Source organism: Squalius cephalus (genome assembly GCF_949319135.1).
Source record: "Squalius cephalus genome assembly, chromosome: 6".
In the NCBI taxonomy this organism is placed as follows: Eukaryota; Metazoa; Chordata; class Actinopteri; order Cypriniformes; family Leuciscidae; genus Squalius; species Squalius cephalus.
In genome coordinates, this window is record NC_137127.1 from 40113868 (window position 1) to 40125383 (window position 11516).

Here is an 11516-nt window from a genome sequence, read left to right on the forward strand (position 1 = left end):
TTCATATGGGTTTATGCCAGCTGAATCTCTGTACTTTTTAACTTCAGCCCAGGATGCCAAGGTGTTTGTTGTTTCCTACCATTTCTGAAGGTGAATAGACCTCCACTGATTAATAATTGGCAATATCCTAAAAGGTTTGCAAATTTGACCATGTCTGTCAAGCTCTTGTTGTGGTTTAGTGTCTCCCCCACATTGAACAAAGACATGTGCTGCAGTAGCTCACACATCTCCTTCGCACACCGTCCTCCTCTGGAGAGAGGTTTAGCTGTGCTGCCTTGGACTCAAATGTATAGCCAAGGTATGGCTTGGGAGAAATGTGGCCATCTATTGATTCTTTAAGGACATCAATTTTTGCCATTGGGTTAATGACCCTGCTGCAGACAGACTTCATTAGCCTCATTATCTGACTGTTCCCCCTCAAAAGCTTTAACAGCAGACTGCACCTCACTAATGATAGATTTAAAAAAAAAAGTGAGATACACAGAGATGGGAAGTAACGAAGTACAAATACTTCGTCACTGTACTCAAGTAGATTTTACAGATATTTTTACTTTAGGGGAGAGCGGGGTATGTTGTCACACTTTTCACACTGTCTAACATTTACTGAGCACCATACATCAAAATGGTATAAATCTCATACCAAATGAAAGAAGGAAGTCTTGGGCACATATGTTGTATTCATAACATCTTCATATCTTATCTCATTACGGAGTTGTAGACTGTTGAATAGCGAGTGTGCACTTGTGACAATTTGCCCCATCGGCGAGTAAGTTGTCACACTAGATTATCTAAAAATAAGAACACAACTACTTAATTGTGAATATTGATTTTAATTTTTAAACTCAAACCAGGACTGGAAATATAAACATCCGTGCCTGGAGAATCTGGAAAAACAATTATTTCAATCCAAATAATGCACATTTCAATTAAGTGGCAAGACCACTTTACTTTGAACTTTAAACTCAAACGTTCTATGGCTTGCACATAGATCCTGATAACTGAATGGAATGCTGCAGATAACTTGCTTAACTTAACATGTTTAACCTCTGAACAAAACAGATGCCCTGTATCTGACTAATCGGACTCATCTCCAGAGTCGCAATTCTGACACACATAAATTGCCTGGCCTGAGGTGCAAGCATCATGGGCCCAATTGTTGCATTTTACACATTTCACCCAGGTCTCCTTTGGACGACTGTTTGAAAATGGCTCTACACAGACGAGGCAGAAGCACTCTTCATCATCTGATGATGACTCTTGCATGATTTTTCTTCATTTAGCTGCCTTGTTTTTCATAGGTCCAGATTTCTGCTTCCCTTTCTTTTGAAACAGCTTTTTGCTAGATTGAGGCTTATTCTTTTCTATTTCTAGTTGCTGCTTCACTGGCGTGTCAGTAAGTATTGCTGATTTGCATCGTTTTCTTCCTTTGCTGGCTGGTTTTCGGCCAGCTTTTGGATATGGCCGGATGTCCTCGGGAGTTGGTAGCCCACTGTCAGCAATAGCATTGCTGGGTAAGGGTGAGCTGGGGATAGCAGAAGCATAACTGGGCGTGCTAGGCAGTGCAGAGTTGGTGCTGGAGCCTGGCAGGGCAGAATTGGTGATGGAGCCTGGCAGGGCAGGGTTGGTGCTGGAGCCTGGAGGGGGCAGGGTTGGTGCTGGAGCCTGGCAGGGCAGAATTGGTGCTGGAGCCTGGCAGGGCAGGGTTGGTGCTGGGGCCTGGCAGGGTAGGGCAGGGTTGGTGCTGGGGCCTGGCAGGGCAGAATTGGTGCTGGGGCCTGGCAGGGCAGAATTGGTGCTGGAGCCTGGCAGGGCAGGGTTGGTGCTGGAGCCTTGCAAGGCAGGGTTCTGAATGGGGCTATCTGTGACGTAGGATGGTACAAACTCGGTTTCCATAAATACATCTCTGTTGTAAGGTTGAACCCCAGCCACCCTAAAGCCAGTCTGAATGTTTAAGGGGGTTGCAGCCAGAGGATAGGCAATTGCCACAATCCCAGGAATGTCATAAATCGACATTGTCTTCCCAGGGTTGTTCCTCATTCAGGCATCACATGTGCTGTTGATGTGCCTCTTTAGTGGCCCGTAGACAGACCTGTCTAATGGTTGGAGCCGATGTGAGCAGTGGGGTGGGAATGACAGCATGATTATGCCATTTTCTTTGGCATAATTGAGTCCATCAATGGACAGATGAGACTCGTGGTTGTCCAAAAGGAGTAAACAGGGCTTCTCCTTTCTCCTTCTCCTCTCCTTCTCCTTCTTACATCTGGTTTATGTACAGTGGTGACCCCAGTTTCATCAACATTCCAAATGTCTCCTGGTCCAAATTCATATTTGCATAACACAATCTCTAAGTTGTCAAAGAAAGCATTAACATTCTCTCTGTTGAAGCTACTTGCCCTGGCAAGGCTAGTTGCCTCTGGCTTTCTCAGTGACGCTTAATGTAGCGTATGCCGCTTTAAGAAGCCTGTAAACCAGTCTTTGCTGGCCTTTTCTTTTTCTGCCCACAAAGGCGCAAAATTCAGCTGGTGTGCCACAACAAACAGGTAGGCAAGTTTTCTGACCTCACTTGGTGACAGACCAAAATAAATGTCAGCTGACCTAGTAATATACGCAACAAACTGCTTTTCCAAATCAGGTGAAAAAATCTTCCGTGGCGTTGTATAACCAACCATTGTTGTTGGTATGGCTGTCTGACTTTCAATTTCTGCTCTGGTAATCTTTTGACAATACCGAGTCAGAGTACGGTAATTTATGTCAAAATCCTTTGCTGTACTTTACCTGCCTGACTGCCTTTAACATTATGTCAGGTGGTGTACTGCCATGCTCTGTCTTTCGTTGATAATTTCGAACCATCTTCCTTCCTGTCTTTCCTTCCTTAATTCCTGACTTTCCTTCCTTCCTTCAAACACCTTATTGCAATTAGAAATAAATTACAATATCACAATTTATCATGTTCTATGTGTTTATTTGTACAAGGGGAAGTTGTCACATATGACGACTTGCCCCAAAGTCATTGAGACAACTTGCCCCATACTGACATGTGTGCTAATGTTGGCTAAATCTAAAGTTTAGCTCAACATATCACTTTAGCTAAAGTATCAAAAGACACATTACTGTCTCCTCTATTAAAAATAATCATTTTAAACATTCATACCTAACAAAGTTGTATTGCATAAAATGTAAAGTGCACATTTTTTTACTTTTTAAGCAGAACAATAAGAAAATTGTGCTAACCTCAGATTACAGTGATCTTGACCACATGTAAACAGGGAGTTGACTATAGAAGTCACATAAAGTGGCTATTTGATTTTTGAGATAGAGCCTCTTGTGTTGGAGTTATGAACAGTGTGACAACTTACCCCGCTCTCCCCTACTATTTATTTTTGTTCCAACTTTTTTACTTTTACTCCTTACATTTTTAACACGAATATCGGTACTTTCTACTCCTTACATTTTACAAAATTGGCTCATTACTTTAGTTTCAAATAATTTCAGTGGAGTTACCATTATTATTATCATCAACCCTTCACATGGAGTTTGATTGACAGGCGATCTGACCAATCATAATCCGCCATCTGCCATTTTGTCCGACAAAGCAGTCAGGAGAGTTAGTAGATTAACATTGGAGGATTTAAACTTGAAAAACGAAGTGTACCGACGTCTTTCCGCGGTTAAAACAACATTCCTTCCTATGTTCATTCATGTTTATTTGATGCTAAATTAACTAGAAGGAAGAGATGATCGGTTCACGAGCAGCTTTAACTGATCGATCTGTCAGACACATTAAAGAGACACTAAACGGTATTTATTGTTTAAATTTCTTTAAAAAATGACTAAATTTAAAAGGTGAGACTTTGTTTCATATAAAAAATAACCTGGTCTGTCCTGTCTGTCAGTGTGTTGTCAGTGTCCTTTCTGCTTCCGCGATGTATTTTTCACTGCGTGAGAACATGGTGTGGCGTGAGAACGGCATCCCTTGTCGGACATAGCAACGGTAACTAAAGGGGCGGGTCTTTGCGAACGGTCAAATGGATGGGAATATACGTCACATTTGAAACACCACTACAAGACGACTCGACTGATTCGGCGGCATTCATTCGCGGCAAATAATTACTTACATGTAGATTCCTTTAAATGTTATGGGGAAGATTAAAAAAGAGAAACTGGATCTGTGAATTCTCACAGAATCACAATTGAATTCATATCTTGCTACTCAGTCAGAATCTTAAGTCCCAGTCTGTCACAATAATCATATAGGCTATATGATGTTTTAGGCCTGTTGGCAGACATCCTTTTAAAATGTAGGCAATGGCATATAAAGAACCTTTTTTCCAAATCCACTTAAGTTTCTCAGCTTGCACTCTAGTAACATTTGTGTGGTCCAGGTAGCCTTGCATAAAAAAATGGTTGTCATTCGAATGGCTACTTTTACTTTTATACTTTAAGTAAATTTCCAAGCCTGTACTTTACTTTTACTTGAGTAAAGAAGCAGTACTTTTTAACACAAGTATCTGTACTACTTGAGTACGGGACGTGAGTACTTTTGCCATCTCTGGAGATACAGGAGGTTCTGTGGGTCACTGTACTTGGAATGTAGAACATCTGCCATGTAACAGTGTTCACTTGACATGATTAGGCTGAAATGCAATTTTAACTCCTCCCACTGATCCAGGATTCTGGACACAGGCTCTATGGAAAGCCAGCGTGTGGCACAGACCTTTGTTATCAGCAAAGGCTTCTCCCCACAGTTTATTGTCTGATAGACAGCCTTGTATGGCTCTGCGCTGTGGAGAAATAGAGAACCAATTATATGTTTCTCTAACAAGAAATTCCACACTACGTGGAAGAGTGTTTTTGGAGGCAGAGCTTACAGCTAACTGTAGTGAATGACACACACAGCAGATAAGGACTAGATGTTGTAAGCCTTCCTCCTCTCTCAGAATTTTGTGTACACCATTGTACACTCCTGTCATTACAGATGCGTCATCTGTGCCAATGCCAAGCAAGTTCTCCTTCTTGAGGCCACACTTCCCAAGAAAAGCTAGAACTGCTCTGGCTATTGATCTAGCATCCCCCTAGCATCCCCTCCCTCCAGCTCAACAAGGCCTAGGTAGGTGGCCACCACATTTGCCTTGTCCTCACTAAAATACCGAATTAAGTTTCCAAGGTACTTTGAGACACTTACATCGGTGCTTTCATCAAGAAGGAGGCTGTATTTGCGGTCACCAATATCAGCCACCAGTCTTTTAATGAAATATGGTGCCAACACCCCATTTATCATTTCGGTACACTTGGTACGTTGCATCCGAAAATGTTGGGCTGCACTGGAATCTGAAAAAGCAGCTTTGCATGCCTTACCAATGTGGTCACAAGACAGAATGGAACCGTGCTTTGCAATCGCCATTGCCATTGTTGCCTCTGCCTGTTTGTAAGAGTCTGCATTTTTTGGAGCAATTGTTAATGTAGTTTGTTTGGATTGATTGAAGGGCTTGGACTTTTCATTGTGCTTCTGAGTTGATGCATGATTTTTATCATCCGACAACTTGGCATAAAAAAAAATTCTGTCTTGCAATACAGACAGTAAGCCCTTGTGTCATTGCCCACATAGGGCTTCAGCCACCCCTTACATTCAGGGATTAACTCCCATTCTTTCCTGTACTTTTGTGAATATATCTTAGTGTGACATGTTTGCTATTTTAAATGTGTGTAATGTTCTAGCTGTGTGTATTATATTTACTTGTGTATATATGCACTTTTTATATTTATATTATGTGTATATGTTTAATAAAGTTGAATTTATATTGTGTGTTTTTTGTATGTGTCTATGAGTTTGAGGAAGTTAATTGTTGTGTTTGGATAAGTACAATGTACAGTCTCTAATATACAATATGAAGTTGGAGAGTTCTGAAATTGGAATGAACTAAAGCCCTGTGATAGTAATATAAGCGCATGACAAGAAAAAAACAGTCAAATTGTGTTTGAAGCTGATAAGTGCTCACTGAATGGTCCATGGCAACACAGCGTGCACATGCGCAGCTCATTCATGTCTATGTCAGCTGTCATGCGGTCAACGGAATGTGCTGCTCCTCTCAACCGCTCACTGAACAGAGCAGACGCAGTCACACAGAGAGAGATGTGGCTGCAGCGGGGAAGTAAGACCTCACACTTGCAGTACTGACGATATTTGGAACGTTGCTAAGGTTTGTCCAAAAAGTCGCTAGATTTGTCGCTAGTCGTTTTTTTGGAAAAAAGTCGTTAAAGGGGTCTGAAAAGTTGCTAAATCTAGCGACAAAGTTGTTAAGTTGGCAACACTGAATGGAAGTAAGCTAATTTATTTAACCTAAAAGTATGCTCAGTACGGTTAATTCATAGTTCCACGTGACGTCACACCATTATAGGAACGCCCACCTGGAGGGCAAAATAAGGTTTTCCTCCATTGCCCACCAGTCATTTATATCAGGTTTGTTATTAATGTAGTAATACAGTGTTATTAAAATATAAAATTCAATACAGCTTATTGATGATGCATACTTTGTATAGGTAAGCAGATGAACACTGCTTACCTATACAATAACCTTACCTATACAACACTGCTTACCTATAGAATAAATTATTTATAATGTAATAATATTGGTTGTCTTCTTTCTCTTTTCAGTATTGTTTGCCATCTAGTCTTGATTACAGAGTTTAGCTCCAACCCCAATTAATCAGACCTGAGCAGCTGAACGAGGATCACCAGAAACTCTGCAGAGCGTTGGTCAGGATGCCACTTTTGTAAGTCATCAATCTAGCAGTCATCCTGCATCTTTGATGTGTCATGTTCAGAACATATTGCAGGAGATCACAACATTGTCTCTCAAGGTCCACTTACATGCAGAGTTTTGCTCCAACCTAGTCCAGCACACCTGAACAAGCTAATCAAGGTGCTAAACTCCGGGTGTGTATCACTCAGGTCCTTAGCTCAGTAGTCAATGGTTAAGGGCTGTCTTAATCACAAAATCCTTACAGTGCACTGAAACATTCGCTCCCTAAAAACTTTAATGTTCCCTTATCGGAAGTTCTGAAGCTCAAAACTTTAATCACACGAGACAGTTCGCAACAAAATGACACATGATAGATGATTTTAAAACACAAACCAATATTACATTTCAGGATAAACATACATCGCTAGACAGGTAATGTCTAATCAAGCAAACATTTACAATTTATCTATGACTGAGCTCTTGCACGTATGTATAGGAAAAAATCAAGTGTATACTTTACATTTTGGACAACCATTGTTATGGTTTTTTTACATTTACATTTTGGTTATTGTTTTCTTTCTCATTTTAGATGTTGGAGAAAAAACAGCCAGGCTAAAGCATTCAAAGTAAAAACTTCTGTCGTGGCTCAGTCATCCGGGATTGGGATGGTGGAAGGAGCAGAAGAACCAGCATTTCCTGCATTAATTTATCGACAAACTGATCTATAAATAAACATTTTGTTTATGATTTACTGTCTTGTGTAATGTCTTTTAATACTATTATTTTTTTTATATGTATTTTACAATAGAATCAATGGTCAATGTAACCTCATCTATACCATGTTTGGTCTCTATAAATTGGTACATTGAAGATCGAAATGATCGTGTATATGATATGTTGATAGCTGCACAACATATTAGTATTAATCTTTCATAGTTTCTTCATCAGCAACCAATCCAGCTGCACATGCAAATGAGCATGCTTTTGAAACAAAAGATCTATAAATCGTCAACAGAGGAATTTTCTCGCTTGGAAATTCCACCTTTCTCATTGGTCAAGCAAACCCGGACAGGTGGGACTTTTCTTAGGCTTTATTAGAGACAAATTCACAGTGACCCCTGCTCTTCTATTTCTGGTTTCTACTGCTGCTTCTTCGGGTTGATGTGGGGACCCCCACCGGGGCCCATGGGCGTCGGCAGGCCTTGACCACAGCCTGCTAGTTCTTCACTCTCCCAACAGTCAGACTGTAAATTCTTCATTCCAACTCAGAAGAAAACTGCAACTTTACCATCACTGAATGGACCACCATTAACTCTTCCGACTTCCTCCCTTCTCCTGGTTGCTCTGCATGGCTTCTCTGGCCCAGGGCCAGCAGGCCACAATCTGCAATCCAGCCACGTGCTCATGGAGAGAGAGAAACTTTCGACCAGAACAGAGTCAAATAAACCATTCGAGTTTATCACCATTTTTTTCCTTCAACGCGGTAGAAAACGATTGAGACTCATGGAACCATCAAAATCCTTCTTAAGGAAATTCACGAAATGCTTTCACTGCAAAGGCAATGGAAGCATACATTTAATGAGGTGCTCTGAAAATAATATGCTGATGGTTCTTTTCATAGTTAGATGGATCTTATAGTTCCATTTCCTGCTTCCGGTTTCATACTGTCACTTACCATTTTTGTGTGTAGGCTATGTGTGTTTAGTTTAGTTATGTTTGTGATTTAGTTAATAAAACTTGTGCACAATACGTACTTGGTTCTGATTCTCTACTTGCAACAAAGTTTATTTTACGATTTAGATTATACAGGCTTTACATATATATATATATATATATATATATATATATATATATATATATATATATATATATATATATAACCTTTATTTAAACAGGAAAAGTCCCATTGAGACATTGAGTCTCTTTTACAAGGGAGTCCTGTATAGCACGTTCAATCATAGGTTGCAACTGCAGACAATAAATTACAATATAAAATACAAAGCAGATTTACACAAAATGTACTAAATATTTGCATGTGAATATGCAATGAGTTTAAAATATATAAACAAACGAAATAGGGACTAGAAGTCAATATCCACCCACCATTAATTAAAGCAATTGCACATGTCCGTCCGCATATCAGATATTCTTTTTTTAAAAGCAGCTAAGGAAATTAGCGCACCAATCTTAAGTCTAGACTGGAGTTCATTCCAGGACGAAGAACCATAGTAAGACAGACCCCTCTTTCCTGCTTCTGTCCTCATTCTTGGTACCTTAAAAAGTAGTACATCACTAGATCTTAATTGATATGTACTTTGGGTACGAACAAATTTTAAACAAATATAAGACGGCAAGATACCTAAAATCGCTTTATAAATAAAAATGTGCCAATGTCGCATCCTGCGCGATTTAAGTGAAGGCCAATTTACCATATTGTATAAGATGCAATGATGTGTCTGATAGCCAGCATTTGTAATGAACCTGAGAGCCGCATGATAAAGAGGGTCTAGTATTGACAGAGTAGATGGACAAGCAAATTGATAGATGATATCCCCATAATCGATCTGAGACAGGAATAGTCCTGCAACCAGTCTTTTTCTTATAGTCCTAAAAAAGCAAGATTTTAATCTATATAAGAATGCCAGAGTGAATTTAAGTTTCATAGCGAGAGCTTCAATGTGTTTTTTAAAGGTAAATCCTTTATCAAGCCAGATACCCAAATACTTGTAAGTATCAACAAGTTCAATAGCTTCATCTTGGAGTGTCTTAATAGCAAGAACTGGGACTTTAGTACCTACGGGGGCAAATATCATTGCTTTCGTCTTTTTTGCATTTAAAAGCAGCTTTAAAAGCATTACTCACCTTCATGTCGTTCCAAACCGTACCACTTTTGTTCTGCTAACTATATCTATAGTAATAGATTTAATAGGTTTCGCTCAAATTTTCTATATATACGATCGCTTTATATGATGAACAGAATGAATTTAGGATTTTATTTAACTGTGTAACGAAGAGAAGCTGCATATGACAAGCTGTTCTTCTTTTTCAAGACAAAAGATATTTTTAAACAAAACCCTCTTTTCCCAAAGTGATGATTTCACAAGTCGCAGATTCTTGCAAAAGAAAAAAAGTGTGTGTGTGTGATTTTGGTTGGGTGACAGTTGTAGGTTACAGTTTGACAAGAGTTTACAGTTTGACAAAAGCACAATGTTGTGTTTTACACAAATATAAGTAGGATAAACACTTTGCAGTTTTAATGATATCCTGTATGAACAAAACGGACTGGAGTATGTTTTTATGCCGCGCCTCTCTCTCTCTGACACACACACACACACACACACACACACACACACATTCCAGCATTGCAATCTTGACATCGCAGCCTGTTCATTATTCTGCGTTCACACCAAACGGGAATAGAGCGTCAAATTAGCGTGCATCGCGTCTAGTTCAACGCTTGAACATTTTGCGAATAGGACGCGCGTATAAAGCGAGTGTTTGAAGCGAAATAGCACCAAACTATAACTGCTATAACGTTTACACTGTGAACTGTAAATCTTTGTCTGGAACTGAAGCTTATCGACCTTCTCAACAATAAAATTATTAATATAACCCTCCAATGCATAGTTAAGGCCCTTTTGGTGACTTCGAGATGATATATAATCTTTCTGTCTCCAAAAATCATCAATTGCCTCCTGTGAAATGTCTACTACTGTGACAGTTGCCATAGTGCCTGTTACAGAATGTTGACTTTGTCCGAGTGAGTTGAGGGGGCGTGGCTTAGCCATAGGTCAATTGACAATGGAAGGTGAGGAGTTGATTTGATGTAAATTGATGAGTTGATTTGTGATGAGTTGATATCGCGTTTTAATATGCACCCGTTAGAGATTTTTAGATGGGTGCTGAGGCTTTTTAGGTCGTGTAGAATCTGCGATCTCTGACCCAGTTTGTTTGCTGGGCTGGCTTCCATGGCTGGAACATGCTGTGTTTTCCACCAACTGGCAACCTGTGTTCCTAAATATCTGCAAACATATTATTATTGCTATGCTTTAGTAAGCTAAATTTACATACAGCACCTTTGAGTAAAAGTAGGCCTTTTAAGCAGAGCTAATACAATTATATACAAATAACAAATATTTTTATCAGTTTAGGCCTTTGAGAGATTTTAGACAAATAATATCAGTTGCATACAAAATATTAATGTCTCTTTTATCTAAAGCCATAAAACAATTGATTGGCTCTTTATGCAGAATAAAAGTAATGTCATGTGATCCAAAAACCTCAAGGCAATTCAGTCTCGATCAAGTCAAGTCAGTCATCTTCATTTATATAGCGCTGTTAACAATGTAGATTGTTCCAAAGCGGCTTTACATTGATAATAGGAAATTAAAGTAACAGAGATTGTTTTGGCTTTATAGCAGCTCTAGAATAAAGTTATTGTCCAGCTAAAGTTAGTTTGATTGATTCACTTCTGTCGCAACGATCATTAGTTATTAACTTAGGGGCCGCTAACATGTAGCCTGACTACGTCAGACTTCGTACTTCCGCTCAATTTAAGTTTGCTTCTGTACTCAGTCTGAGATAGCGACCTATCTCCCCGTTTTCCTCCGGCCTCAAAACAGCCGGCCAATCAACGAACAGAGGGCGGGCTGAGAGCCGTGACGTAGACGCTGTTTACCGTGGATGCGTAGATTTACTTCACATAATCTGCAAAAGTCGTTCACAGCCATGTTCACTCCGGTATTTTGCTCGATGGTTTTGTTTTCGCTTCATACA

The 11516-nt window shown here is 39.7% G+C and overlaps 1 long non-coding RNA gene across 2 annotated transcripts; it reads left to right on the top strand.

Annotated features, from left to right (window-relative positions):
* The first annotated feature begins 6032 nt into the window (after positions 1–6032).
* LOC307160472 lies at positions 6033–7452 on the top strand. Of its 2 annotated transcripts, none has more exons than XR_013821547.1 (3): positions 6033–6197; positions 6653–6771; positions 7330–7452. It is a non-coding gene; the product is annotated as an uncharacterized lncRNA (long non-coding RNA). The 2 variants fall into 2 exon arrangements; XR_013821548.1 differs by having other exon boundaries at positions 6033–6149.
* The last annotated feature ends 4064 nt before the right edge of the window (positions 7453–11516 follow it).